Below are 14,477 nucleotides of genomic sequence, written 5' to 3'. Positions count from 1 at the left end.
CTCTCAAAGAAATGGCGCCTGGGAAGGGAAACTTCGTGCTCAAACTCTCTAGGAGCCATTTCTCGAGCCCACCTTTCCTATTTTCTGAAGTCTCCTCTGCCAGCATCCTATTCACCTTCGGAAAGAACCAGGGTCGCTCTCTTCAGAGTCCAGAGAGCTCTGGGAGGCATGTGGGCAGCGTCAGAGTGGCCTCGCCTAGGCGGCCAGAGGAGCCCCCAGCCTCCCTCAAGTGGGCCTCAGGAACTCGGGGGGCCCAGGGGAAGCCTGGAAAACCGAACTTCGCCATCAGCCTTCCTTAGAGCGCTGGCTAAAGGAGAGGGGGGAAGGGCCCCCCAGCGGTCTTCCCCGCCCCCCTCCCGCCTCAGCACCTCTGCCATCAGCCTGCACCGCCCAAGAAAGCACCCAGAACGCGGCTGAGCTCGCCAGCTTCTCGCAGGCAGGGAGAGGGCATCCTGAGGGGCAGCTTCCCCCTCCAGCCCGCGTCTGACATCCCCACTCCCACCCAAGGATGCCGCCGCCGTGCCCTGTCCGCAGTCGCTGAATGTCACTGCTCCCTCTTCCTCCCGATCAGGGTAGACACAGCTCCCAAGGCGTCCCCCACCCCAAAACTGCCGCGATCGCCCGAGGGCGCAAGGCCTGGGCGAAGGACGAAGTTTGGGACCCACAGCGACGGGAGGGGGGGCGCATTGGCGAGGACCGCACCTCAGTCCCAGCCCCGGCGGGCACACTTCCCTCCCCAAACGGCCCAGGCGTCCCCATCCTCCCGCGGACACCAGCGTCCCCGCCCTCCCCCGAGGGCGGCGAGAGGAGCCCCCCGGGGCGGAGGCAGGTACCCCCGGGGCGGAGACTGGGGCGGGCGGGGTCCGGGCTGCGCCCCCGGCCAGGCCGGGCGGGCTGGCGGGCGGCGCGGGGGGAGCGGGGCTGGGCGGCGCTGCCTCGGGCTCTGTGCGCTGCAGCCCGGAGCCGAGGAGGAGGAGGCGGAGGAGGAGAAGGAGGCGGCGGCGGTGGGTCCCGGGCGGGGGGAGCGCGGCGCTGCGGACCCGGGCGGCTGGCAAAGGACGAGGCGGAGGCTGAGGAAGGCAGCGGGGAGACCCAGGCTGCAGCAACAAAGGGCAGCGAGCGATTGGCCGGGCTGCAGGCGAGGTTAGTCGGGAACCCGGGTGGCCGGAGGCAGCGGCGAACGGTGCACGTGCTTGCAGACACGGGCGAGTGTGGAGCCGGGGGGGTGCACGCCCGGCGGGTAGGGGCTTGCTCCCCCGCGGCATGGGATGGCGAGGAGGTTGCAGCGACATCGTTCTGCCTGCACCCGGCCTGGGGCTGGAAGTGTAGGGGTGTGTTGGGGGGGAAGGATGCGAGCCAGGGGGCGGGCGAGTAGTCGCCCGGGACGGGACGGGGGAGAGGGTGGAGGAGGGGGCGGGATGGAACGCTCCGGGCGGTGCGCCCGTCCGCGCACTCCACCGAAGGAGCTGGCGACTGAGAACCTCGAATTTTAACTTCGCGTGCCCGCCCGCGCGCGCCCGCCCGCGCCCACCCCTAAATCCTGCGGCCGCCGCCAGCGATCAGCTCTCACACAAACTTTAGCTGCGGGCTAGGGGGTTTGGGGTTGAGTGGGGGAGGGGAGAGGGAAAGGGCCTCCTGATTGGCGTCGTCTGCAGCCAATAAGGCCAAGCTCCTCTGCTGCGAGTAGACCCAATCCTTTCCTAGAGGTGGAGGGGGCGGGTAGGTGGAAGTAGAGGTGGCGCGGTATCTAGGAGAGAGAAAAAGGGCTGGACCAATAGGTGCCCGGAAGAGGCGGACCCAGCAGTCTGTTGATTGGTACTGGCAGTGAACCCTCCCCCGGGGTGGTGCCGGAGGGGGGGGGGATGATGGGTCGAGGGGTGTGTCTATGTGGAAGCGAGATGACCGGCAGCAACCTGCCCCAATGGGCTGCAGAGCGATTAGTGAGTGGGTGACGGACAGACCCGTAGGCCAACGGGCGGCCTTAAGTATCTTTAGTCTCCTCCAATGGAGCAGCGGCGGGGCGGGGTCGCGGCTCGGGTTTAATGAGACTCCATTGGGCTGTAATCAGTGTCATGTCGGATTCATGTCAACGACAACAACAGGGGGACACAAAATGGCGGCGGCTTAGCTCCTACCCCTGGCGGCGGCGGCAGCGGTGGCGGAGGCGACGGCACCTCCTCCAGGCGGCAGCCGCGGCTTCTTTCTCAGGCAGCGGCAGCGCACTCGGCAGGCGCGGTGGCGGTGGCGCGCGGCCAGGTCTGTCACCCACCCCGCGCATTCCCAAGGGGAGGAGACTGAGCGGGAGGGGGGAATAGACGGGGGGGGGTTCAGGGGCTTACGACGCCCCTCCCACAGGCCTCTGCGCGAGGGTCACCGCGGGGCCGCTCGGGGTCAGGCTGCCCCTGAGCGTGACGGTAGGGGGCGGGGGAAAGGGGAGGAGGGACAGGCCCCGCCCCTCGGCAGGGCCTCTAGGGTAAGGGGCGGGGCTCGAGGGCGGAGGGGGCGGGGCGAGATCGGATGGGGGCGGGGTTCGGGGAGTCGGAAGGCGGGGGCCAAGAGGGAATTTCTGAGTGGGAGTGAACTGGTAGGAGCGGTGGGGGGGGGGCCTGCGAGGGTGTGAGGAAGACTAGTGAGGGGTGAGTGGGAGGGGAAGCTGGAGGTGTAGAAGCAGGTGCAGAGGGAGAGTTAGGGAGGGATGCAATTTGAGAGAAGTGGAAGGCGGACCGAGGCGGGTGTGAGGGCAGGTGAGATGATGCCAAAGGCGAGATTGCAGTTGTCGGGGACCGTGTAGGGGTTTTGGGTGTGGTGGAGGTGGAGTAGAATTCAGGAGGCAGTACAGAGTGTTGGGTTGGGGGAAGCATTGACCCATGTGAGGAGCAAGTACGATTGCAGTGATGGGAAAGAGGTGTCTGGGTGGATCGGCATGTTGGAATAAGGAGGTTTGATAGCTTTGGGATATGAAGTATTTTTTAAAACATGGAAGGATGAGATGGTTATGCTTGGGAGAGTTTCTGAAAGACGATGCGAAGACAGCAGAGCAGAGTTCAATATGAAGGGAGGGGAGGGAGGGCAGAAAGTCTCTTGGGGACAAGGGATTGGGAGGGGTGGGCAGATTGGCAGGTGTGAATAAAGTGGGTGGGGCTGTACAGTAATTTTGGGTGAATGTGATTTGGTGGACTGCGCCAGGGGTGAGGATGGGGCAAAGAAAGGTGTTAGTTTGGGAGACGAGTTGTTTGATAGGCTGGATTTATTTATTTTTTATAAAAATGAGAAAGGTGTCCCATTATGTTGACCAGGCTGCTCTCGAACTCCTGGGCTCAAGTGATCTGCCCACCTCAGCCTACCTGAGGGTTCGGATTACAGGTGTGAGCCACGGCGACCCACGGAGTTTCGCTCTTGTTACCCAGGCTGGAGTGCAATGGCGCGGTCTCGGCTCACCTCAACCTCCGCCTCCTGGGTTTAGGCAATTCTCCCTCAGCCTCCCGAGTAGCTGGGATTACAGGCACGCGCCACCGTGCCCAGCTAATATTTTTGTATTTTTAGTAGAGACGGGGTTTCACCATGTTGACCGGGACGGTCTCGATCTCTTGACCTCGTGATCCACCTGCCTCGGTCTCCCAAAGTGCTGGGATTACAGGCTTGAGCCTCCGCGGCTGGCCTAGGCTGGATTTATTATGTTAAACTTGATCTGGAGTCTTCAAGGGAGTGTGTGGGCAGCAGGGTATCCCAGGAAGAGAGGCGTACCATACCTTGGGATAGGACATTTTGCATAGTTTTGAATTTGCTAGTACTTTGCTATGGGCAGAGTACAGGGCGTTGTGGGTGATGACAACTCCCCCAAAGGCAGAGGAGGGGTTAGTTAGATTACAAATGGTATCCTATGCCTTATGAAGGAGTTTAAGCTCTGTTATTGGTAGAAGGTGATGGGACGTGTTAAAGAGAGTATCAGGCAGAAGTTGTGAAAGGGTAGTGATAAAGAATTACAGATGTCGGAAATAGGAAGTGAAGACCAATGAACCAAGTATGTTTGGGGTTGGAAGTACCAAGGAAATTCAGGGTAGAGCATATGAAGACACATCCTATATACAACAGAAGGTGGAAGTAGCAAATGGGAATTTGTTGTATTTGAATAGTCTTAGTTCTATGGAGCTCCAAGGAAGTTTTTTTTTGGGAGAGGGGCACGGAGTCTCACTCTGTTGCCAGGCTGGAGTGCAGTGGCACGATCTCAGCTCACTGCAACCTCTGCCTCCCAGGTTAAAGCGATTCTCCTGCCTCAGCCTCCCAAGTAGCTGGGACTACAGGCATGCGCCACCATGCCCAGCTAATTTTTGTATTTTTAGTAAAGATGGGGTTTCGCCATGTTGGCCAGTATGGTCTCGATCTTTTGACCTTGTGATCTGCCTACCTTGGCCTCACAAAGCGCTGGGATTACAAACATGAGCCACTGCACCCAGCCTTTTATTTTTTATTTACTTGTTTTTTAAGTGCATTCTTCCTGTCTTAATTGTATACCCTAGATTTTCTGGCATAGCCTGGAAATAAAACACTCTATTTTTTTTCTTAGTCATAAGTTCTTTACATATTTATCAAAATGAATTTGGGCAGTATTTTATGTTTTTAATAAGGAAAGGATAATACACGTTTCTTCTTTCCTGAGAACTTCTACTGAGAGTTAAATGTTGGGGAGGTGAAGAGATGGTTTAAAAAAAAAAAAGAAAAGATAGAGACAGAGAAGATTTTAACATGAAAGGAGGAATTTACGGAATGGCTGATGGTAATGACATGGTCGGCAGAGGAAGTTTTGCTTACTAGCCATACATAGGCTTCTGAGTAGAGTGGATATTATGTCATTGCTATTATAGCATGTGTTTATTTCACACACTGCTTGTGAAGATCAGGTGGAAACTGTCAGATGTGAGGCATAGCACGAATGAAAGGTAAATAGGGTGAGCATTGGAAAGTAGATGAGAAAGTATGATAATTTTAATGTGCTTCAGCAGCTCTCATGGACTTTCACAAACTAATTAATAAAAGAGGTAACTTAGTGATCTGACTTTAAGTCTCCTAGTTCTCTACAGTGTACTTTCAGTTTTCCATGTGCCTACACATGCCTACATTTGTATTGAGAGAAAAGGAGGCGCTGGGTGCGGTGGCTCACGCCTATGATCCCAGCACTTTGGGAGGCTGAGGCGGGTGGATCACCTGAGGTTAGTAGTTTGAGACCAGCCTGACCAATACGGGGAAACCCTGTCTTGATTAAAAAAAAAAAAAAAAAAAAAAGAAAAGGAGGCCTTCTCTTCCTGGTTCTTCCTGGAGTTGGGAAAAGCTGGGTTGAGAGGGTGAAAAAGAAAAAAAAAAAAAGAGGGAAAGAAAAGGAAATCGTTTCTTTTGTTCTTTCTTTTTTTTTTTTTGAGACAGTCTTGTTCTGTTGCCCAGGCTGGAGTGCAGTGGTGCTATCTCAGTTCACTGCAACCTCCACCTCCCGGGTTCAAGTGATTCTCCTGCTTCAGCCTCCCAAGTAGCTGAGATTACAGGCATGTGTCCAGCTAATGTTTGTATTTTTAGCTATGTTGTCCAGAGTGGTCTCAAACTCCTGACCTCAGGTGATCCACCCACCTTGGTTTCCCAGAGTGCTAGGATTACAGGTGTGAGCCACTGTGCCTGGCCTAAAGAAGTAGTTTTACATTAAGTATAGTTTTAAGTAAGTAGGGATGTGTGAGCTGTAGTAATCAGTCTTTGTTGCAGAGGGGTAAATGATGCATGGATGGGAGAAGTGGGGTGATGGAATATTTCTTCCCTGTAATGCCTTAATTTACATTTCCAAAGCACCCTTAAGCACCCCCTTTTTTTTTTTTTTTTTTTTTTGAGATGGAGTTTTGCTCTTGTTACCCAGGCTGGAGTGCAATGGCATGATCTCGGCTCATGGCAACCTCCACCTCCTGGGTTCAGGCAATTCTGCCTCAGCCTCCTGAGTAGCTGGGATTACAGGCGCGTGCCACCGTGCCCAGCTAATTTTTTGTATTTTTGGTAGAGACGGGGTTTCACCACGTTGACCAGGATGGTCTCGATCTCTTGACCTCGTGATCTACCCGCCTCGGCCTCCCAAAGTGCTGGGATTACAGGCTTGAGCCACCGCGCCCGGCCTAAGCACCTTTTTATAGGATGCCCATGATATTCTGATACCTGTCTTCTGGCAGACCCCAGAAGGAGAATACACCACAATTTTTGTAACATCCATTCCATTGTCTCTGAATATTTGAGTTGTTTCAAGTTTGGGGCAATTGAAAACAAAGCTGCTATGAGCATTCCTATACCTGTCATCTGGTGCTCATGTGCACAAGTTTCTCTAAGGTATACACCTAGGAATGAAATTGCCAGTTTATAGCTAGGGTGACCATTTATCCTGGTTTTTGCTTATTTTCCCAGTGTAACTGTAACACTTTCAGTTTTCAGAAGTATTTAGGTTTAGATGATGAATTATATGGTTACCCTAGTCATAAGGTATGCTTATCTTTTCATCTATACTAAGTACTAAACTCTTCTAAAGTATTGTATCATGTTACACTACCTCCAGCAATGTATGAGCTCCCTTGCTTCTCACCTTCCCCAGTGTCAGCCTTTTTAGCTTTTAAAATTTTAACCAATATGGTAAATTTTGCAGTTACTTGATAGGTAATCAGATTGCACAGCTCTTCATATTTTTTTTAGCTATTTAGATAGTCTCATTTCTTTCTTTCTTTTTTTTTTTGAGACAGAGTCTTGCTTTGTTACCCAGGCTGGAATGCAGTTGCACGATCTTGGCTCACTGCAACCTCCATCTTCCGGGTTCAAGCGATTCTCCTACCTCAGCTTCCTGAGTAGCTGGGATTACAGGCTTGCACCACCATACCCAGCTAATTTTTGTATTTTTAGTAGAGATGGGGTTTTACCATGTTGGTCAGGCTGGTCTCGAACTCCTCCTGACCTTGCGATCCGCCTTCCTTGGCCTCCCAAAGTGCTGGGATTACAGTTGTGAGCCATCGTGCAGCCAGATAGCCTCATTATAAAGTTCTGTTCAAGTCTTTCCCACCCTGCTTTTAAAAATTTGGCCTTGTATCTTTTATTGCTATTTAGAAGTTCTTTATTTACTGTGAATACAAGTCCTTCGTCGTGAGTGTATGTTGCAAATATTGTGGCTTGCCTTTTCATTCTCTATATGGTGTCTTTTAATGAATAGAAGTTCTTAATTTTAATGGAGTCAAATGTATTGTTCTTTATGGTTAGTGCCTTTCGTACCTTGTTTTAAGACTTTTCCTACTCTGGGGTCAAGAAGATACTCTCCTATGCAGTATTATCTTTAAAAGCTTTGTTGACCTTAAACAATGTATAACTGTGAGTAAAATACACTCTTCTGGACCCCAACCTCACCATTACGACTCTATTGGTGCTTTCCTTCACTTTTTTCTATTCTCTGTCTTGAAGTTTTACTTCTCTGCGGCTGTAACTAAGAGCCAGGTGCTGACTTCTCCTGTCTCTTAGGAGAAAATGGTCATATAGACAGAAGTTCAGCAAGATTAGATTTTACAGGTCTCCAGCTGACGGTGTTGCCCTTTTCCCTTTTATGAGCTAGCATTTTATTGTGTTCCTGTTATGTGTCTCCCACCATCCTTGCTTCTTTCATATTTGTTATCTCAGTGATTCCTCTTAACAGTTCTGTAAAACAGAGTAGTATTCTCATTTTTACAGAAGAGAAAACGGAGACTTATATTGATTGAGTAACACATCCAGTATCCGCTAGCCTGGGTAGCTAGCAAAGTGGGGACTGGATCCCTGACTCTCTGATACTTCCCCTCACAGCACACCTACTTGTTGAATAAAATGTCAGAAACCTGTTTTTTGATAATATTCAAAACCACAAAGATTAACTTTCTTCCTCTTAGTGTAACATGCCTTAACTAAAGCACACAAAGCTAACTATTGTGAAATTGGATAAAATACCTCTCTCTCTATAGCCAGTGGACCTTAAGTGGTCCATGGATGGATGACAGAAGGTCTGTTAACCCTTGAAAATGTATGCCAGTGTATGTAGGTACATGTGCTTATTTTTTAGAGTTGAGCTAGAATGTTATAATTCATGAGACTCTCAAAGACGAACCTGAATTTTTCAGGGTATCTGGATATCTGGTCAGAAGGCATCTGTAATACAGTTAATAGTGAATCCTGGAATCATCTATCTTTTCAGAAGAATTTTTAAAAAGTTAAGATGTTGCCAGGCACAGTGGCTCATGCCTGTAATTCCGGCACTTTGGGAGGCCAAGGCAGGTGGATTACTTGAGGTCAGGAGTTCGAGACCAGCCTGGTCAACATGGTGAAACCCTGTCTGTACTGAAAACACAATAAATTAGCTGGGCGTGGTGGCATGTTCCTGTAATCCCAGCTACTGAAGAAGGCTGAGGAAGGAGAATCACTTGAATCTGGGAGGCGAAGGTTGCAGTGAGCTGAGAGTGCGCCACTACACTCTAGCCTGGGAGAAAGAATGAGAGCCTGTCTCAAAAAAAAGTTAAGATGTCAGATTTTTCTCAGCCAAGTGCAGTGGCTCATGTTTGTAATCCTATTATTTTGGGAGGTTACAGTGAAAGGATCCCTTGAGCCCAGGAGTTCAAGACATACCTGGGCAACATAGTGAGACCCCACCTCTAATTTTATTTATTTGTTTAGTTTGTTTTTTTGTATCACTGGTTTTTAAAAAATTTATTTATTTATTTGAGACCGAGTTTGGCTCTTGTTGCCCAGGCTGGAGTGCAATGGCGTAATCTTGGTTCACTGTAACCTCGGTCTCCTGGGTTCAAGCAATTCTCCTGCCTCAGCCTCCCAAATAGCTGAGATTACAGGTATACGCTACCATGCCTGGCTAATTTTTTGTGTTTAGTAGAGATGAGGTTTCACCATGTTGGTCAAGCTGGTCTCAAACTGCTGACCTTAGGTGATCCATCTGCCTTGGCCTCCTAAAGTGCTGGGATTACAGGCGTGAGCCACCATGCCTGGCTTTGTATTTCTATTTAAAATTTTTTTTAAAAAATATTTTTTTCTTAATGCTTTTTTTTCAGTCTTTGTCATCAAAAACCAACGAAAGCTAATTTGTAATTAGGGAGAAATCTAGGATTGGATAAGAGGTTTTAAATGCTAAAAAAAGGCACTCTAAATTTAGTTGATTATTTCTTAAGTGAAAGTGCTTAGTTATAATATCATCATACTAATCAGTGTACCCTGGCTCCAAAGGCCTGATGACTTCAAGTGACTTTTCATCTTGTCTCTAAATTCCTCTGTTTTACAAGGGATCAGATTTCCTGTGAGGTTCCTGACAGTGTGATTAAATTTTAGAGACTGAAACTATTGAGCACTTAAATGCAGGGATGACTATGCAAACCTAATTCATGGTTTTCACCAGGAGATTTGGGACATGTCTCTACTAATTTATGATGATGATGTTGAAACTAATCTTTGCTAGGGATTATGGAAGCCATAATAGTTTATTGATGGTTCAGTTATTGTTTGTTGAAGCACATTTACACAATTACTGTTTAATGACATAACAAGGATATTGTCAACTAGGAAAGCATGACATGAAAAATTAAACTTCCAATTAATATAATATGTATTAGTTGAAATAATAATTTTTATGGTGATTTAGCCTCTTAGAAATCCTTGGAAAACATTATTAGCTTATGAATTGAAAACTCTCTATGTTAATGAGTAGTGGGAAAGAACTTAGTGTTACTCTAAAAAGATGGGGAATTAAATATTCAGTTCAACTAACGTTTTATTGAGTGTCTGCTCTGGGCTTGCTGCTGAGTTAGGCTCATAAATATAAGTTGAGCAAGATTGATGTTTGGAGAGATGAAATACTGGTTGCTTTTGTTTTTTCTTTCAATCACCCTTCCCTCCAGAGTAGATGGATATTATTGCCAGAGTGATTCAAACCTTCAACAGGGTTGTGTGTGTGCATGCCCTTCACTGTACGTTATGGTGTCACCTGCCTCTGCAGTGGCTTCCTATTCATCTGTCACATTCACACACCACAGCTTGGCTTTGTTCATAGCCAACTTTATTTCTATTCTTTTTTTTGTTTTTAAATTATATTTGTCTTCTTTTTTTTTTTTTTTTTTTGAGACAGAGTCTCACACTGTTGTCCAGGCTGTAGTGCAATGGCGCGATCTTGGCTCATTGTAACCTCCGCCTTCCAGGTTCAAGTGATTCCCCTGCCTCAGCTCCCTGAGTAGCTGGCATTACAGGCGCCTGCCACCATGCCTGGCTCATTTTTGTATTTTTAGTAGAGATGGGGTTTCACTGTGCTGGCCAGGTTGGTCTCGAACTCCCAACCTCAGGCGATCTGCCTGCCTCAGCCTCCCGAAGTGTTGGAATTACAGGCATGAGCCACTGTGCCTGGCCAATTATATTTCTCTTTTTTAGAGACAGTCTTGCTCTATAGCCTAGGCTTGAGAGCAGTGGCACAATCATAGCCCACTACAGCCTAACCCTCCTGGGCAGCTCAAGAGATCCTCTTGTCTCATTCTCTTGAGTAGCTGTGTCTACAGGTGTACACCACCACACCCAGCTAATTTTTTGCTTTTGTAGAGATGAGGGTCTTACAATGTTGCCTAGGCTTGTCTCGAACTCCTGGCCTTCAGCACTCCTCCTGTTTCGGCCTCCCCAAGTGCTGAGATCAGAGGCATGAGCCACTGTGCCTGGCCCAACTTAATTTCTTTATCCCTCTTCAGCATTTACCTGTTCTAGTCAGGCACATGGACTTGGTGTCCCTTTTGTTTGACAGCTGATTCTTTTTTTATTGAGATGATGTCTTGCTCTGTTGCCAGGCTAGTAGCGGAGTAGTGATCTCCGCTACTGCACCTTCCTTCCACCTCCTGGGTACAGCGATTCTCCTGCCTCAGCCTCCCAGGTAGCTGGGATTATAGGCATGCACCACCATGCTCAGCTAATTTTTTGTGTTTTTAGTAGAGATGGGGTTTCACTGCGTTGGCCAGGATGGTCGCGATCTCCTGACCTTGTGATCTGCCCGCCTCAGCCACCCAAAGTGCTGGGATTACAGGCATGTGCCACCGTGCCCGGGCAACAGCTCATTCTTAGCCTCTGTTCTTTGACTTTGATTTCCTTCATTCGTTCCCTGATACATTTATTTAGCAAATAGGCATTGAACCCCTCTTATGATCAAGTTGTGGTCTTGGGAATCTTAGGGTGTTCAAAGATGAATCAAGCATGAATCCTGTTTTTAAGAATTTTACAGTGTAGGGCGGGCGTGGTGGCTTACATTTATAATCCCAGCACTTTGGGAGGCCGAGGCAGGCGGATCACCTGAGATCAGCAGTTTGAGACCAACCTGGCCAACATGGTGAAACCCCATCTCAAAAAAAAAGAACAAAACAAAAAAGAATTTTACAGTGTATTAGGGGTGACAAGATTAATACACAAGTAAGCATAATACAAAGTGAGAAATGAATGTCAACACAGTAAAAAAGCTAAAAGCTTCCTGTTAGACAGAGATGTTAGGGCTTTTGAGAAGTTGTTTGCACTGGGCCATGGAGGATTTGAATTTGGGCCAAGGGACGAGGCATATATCCAGGCTCAGCATTGTCTTTCAAGGTCCAGATTCAGTCCCATCCATCCTCCACGTGATTTCAGCAAGGTGATACAGCCACAGTTGTTTCCAGACTTCTTCCTTCTGTAATCAGTGGAACACTTTCTTTAAAGCCATGGAGAAGACCAGTGTATGTAAAACAGTTAAAGTGGAGCTGCACTGTTGGGTTCAAGGTGCTGTGATGGCCCAAAGTTTAACCCATAAGGGGTACCTGCAGGTAATACCCGAGGTAATTCCTCACAAGCGATCCCAAGAGCCTAGTCTGAAAACCACTGAAGAGACAGAAAGTGTTTAGGCTTTGGCATCTAAATGAAAACCCTTCATGACTTAATGGCTCTGAGGTCTAAGTCAAGCCTGTTTTCCTTTTGTAAAATGGAGCAGCAGTGCTACCTTACAGGATTGTTTTAAGGTTTACTGATAATCTATGTAAAATACTGGCCCACAATAGGTGTCAGGAAATAGTTGGTATTATTATTATAGTTTAGTGCTTTGTTATTTCTATTTTTTATTTTTTTATTTTTTTTTGAGACGGAGTTTTGCTCTTGTTACCCAGGCTGGAGTGCAATGGCACGATCTCGGCTCACCGCAACCTCCGCCTCCTGGGTTCAGGCCATTCTCCTGCCTCAGCCTCCCGAGTAGCTGGGATTACAGGCACGCGCCACCGTGCCCAGCTAATTTTTTTTTGTATTTTTAGTAGAGACGGGGTTTCACCACGTTGACCAGGATGGTCTCGATCTCTTGACCTCGTGATCCACCCATCTCGGCCTCCCAAAGTGCTGGGATTACAGGCGTGAGCCACCGCGCCCGGCCTTCTATTTTTTTTTAAAGCACAGGTTATTGAGGTGAACCTCATATAACATAAAATGAAAAAAAACATTAAAAAGTAAATCAGTGGCATTTAAGTACATTCAGTGTTGTGTCACCACTGCCACTATCAAGTTCCAAAACATTTCCATTGATCCCAAATAAAACCCTTTACCCATGCTGGGTGCGGTGGCTCACACCTGTAATCCCAACACTTTGGAAGGCTGGGGTGGGCAGATCATGAGGTCAGGAGTTTGAGACAAGCCTTTAGTAGAAACCCATCTCTACTAAAAATACAAAAATTAGCTGGATGTGGTGGTAGGCACCTGTAGTCTCAGCTATTTGGGAGGCTGAGGCAGGATAATCTCTTGAACCTGGAAGGTGGAGGTTGCAGTGAGTCAAGATTGCGCCACTGCACTCCAGCCTAGGTGACAGAACGGGATTATGTCTCAAAAAAAACAAAACAAAAAAAACCCTTACCCAATCAGCAGTTTTCTAGCTATGCCTCTGAGACCCCATGTTTCATATGAATTAAATTATATGATGTGTTGCCTTTGTGTCTGGCTTCTTTCACAACATAACATTTTTGAGGTACATTGTAGTAGCATGTATTGAAGCTTCATTGCTTTTTATAGTTGTATAGTATTCCAGGGTGTGGATGTACCACATTTTGTTTATCTGTTCATCTGTTGATGGACATTTGGGCAGTTTATACCTTTTGGCTATTGTGAATAGTATTGTTATAAACATGAGTGTATGTGTATTTATTTTAATATCTGCTTTCAATTCTTGTGAGTCTATACCTAGAAATGGAATTACAGAACCATATGGTAATTCTGTGTTTAACTTTTTGAGGAACTGCCAAACAATGCTTTATTATTTCTTTTCTTTTTTTTTTGAGACATAGTTTTACTCTTGTTGCTCAGGCTGGAGTGCAATGGTGCAATCCCAGCTCACCGCAGCCTCTGCCTCCGGGGTTAAAGCAATTCTCCTGCCTCCGCCACTTAGTAGCTGGGATTACAGGCATGTGCCACCATGCCTGGTTAATTTTTTGTTTTTTAGTAGAAATGGGGTTTCTCCATGTTGGTCAGACTGGTCTCGAACTCCCAACCTCAGGTGATCCACCCATCACAGCCTCCTAAAGTGCTGGGATTACTAATGTGAACCACCGCCCCTGGCCTGCTTTTGTTAGTGCTTAATTGCTTCTCTTACATGTTCTGTCTCCAGATTTGCTTTGTATTCCCCATAGTACCTACCACAGGGCTGCATGCAGGGAACATCATCTCGCTAAATATTTGTTGGTTTTTCTTTGATTAGTATTTATAACCTCACCTCCCAGTTCGCATGTTTTGGGCCTGAAGCATTGATTTCAGAGGAAATAGATGCATCCAGGATTTGAAAGATAACAACACCATATGGGTGATGTTTGATGTTGTCAGACAGCAGATATTTGTTAACCAAGGACACTATTTGAGCAACTCTGCCAATAACCTGAGCTGGGTGCTGATAGAAAAATAAGTCAAGGTCCCTTCCCCTGAATAGTTCTGTTCTGTTTCAGAAGATACTGCTAAGATTTGTGGATGCTCACTCAGTTACACAATGGGCTTTGAAAAAATCCAGGTTTTCCGACAGTGATCCCTTTGGGGAAAAAAAAAGAAAGAAAAAGCCAAGAGCTTATGAGAGTAAGAGAGAAAAATAACTGTTAGCAAGTAAAACTCAGAATGACAAAAGTGTAAACTCTGTTATTAATCTTTGTTTTTTTTCTACCACTGTTTTTTGGCTCATCGGTAATCTCATGACTTGAGTGTTATGACATTGATTTTGAAACAACACACACAGCTTTAGTAAAAGCTTAGTGGAGGCCTCGCATAATACTTATGATCCAGGATATTTTGACTGTTCTTATGCTGACATGAATGTTTCTGAATAGTGTTGATGTTTATGTAATACCAGTGAAGCTAAAAGCTCAGTGCTGGACTAAGCATTTCTCTAGATATGTTTAGAATATTTGTAATGAATGATGTAAATAGTGTTATATTAT

At 47.3% G+C, this 14,477-nt stretch overlaps 1 protein-coding gene across 17 annotated transcripts in view; it reads left to right on the top strand.

Annotated features, from left to right (window-relative positions):
- Positions 1 to 372: 372 nt before the first annotated feature.
- The window catches only part of KAT6B (lysine acetyltransferase 6B), a 208,091-nt gene continuing 193,986 nt past the window's right edge, over positions 373 to 14,477 (top strand). For 6 of the 17 annotated variants that reach the window (XM_035267898.3, XM_078345537.1, XM_035267891.3 and 3 more), the window contains exon 1: positions 948 to 1,143. The gene's annotated coding sequence lies outside the window, so the exon portion shown is untranslated. Of the gene's footprint in view, positions 830 to 947; positions 1,144 to 2,066; positions 2,257 to 14,477 lie in introns of those variants that run through there. The other 11 variants (XM_035267899.3, XM_078345538.1, XM_035267892.3 and 8 more) reach the window with 2 other exon arrangements.

The sequence above is a fragment of the Callithrix jacchus genome, chromosome 12 (genome assembly GCF_049354715.1).
Source record: "Callithrix jacchus isolate 240 chromosome 12, calJac240_pri, whole genome shotgun sequence".
Classification (NCBI taxonomy): domain Eukaryota; kingdom Metazoa; phylum Chordata; class Mammalia; order Primates; family Cebidae; genus Callithrix; species Callithrix jacchus.
This window is presented reverse-complemented; position numbering and strand designations above follow the sequence as displayed.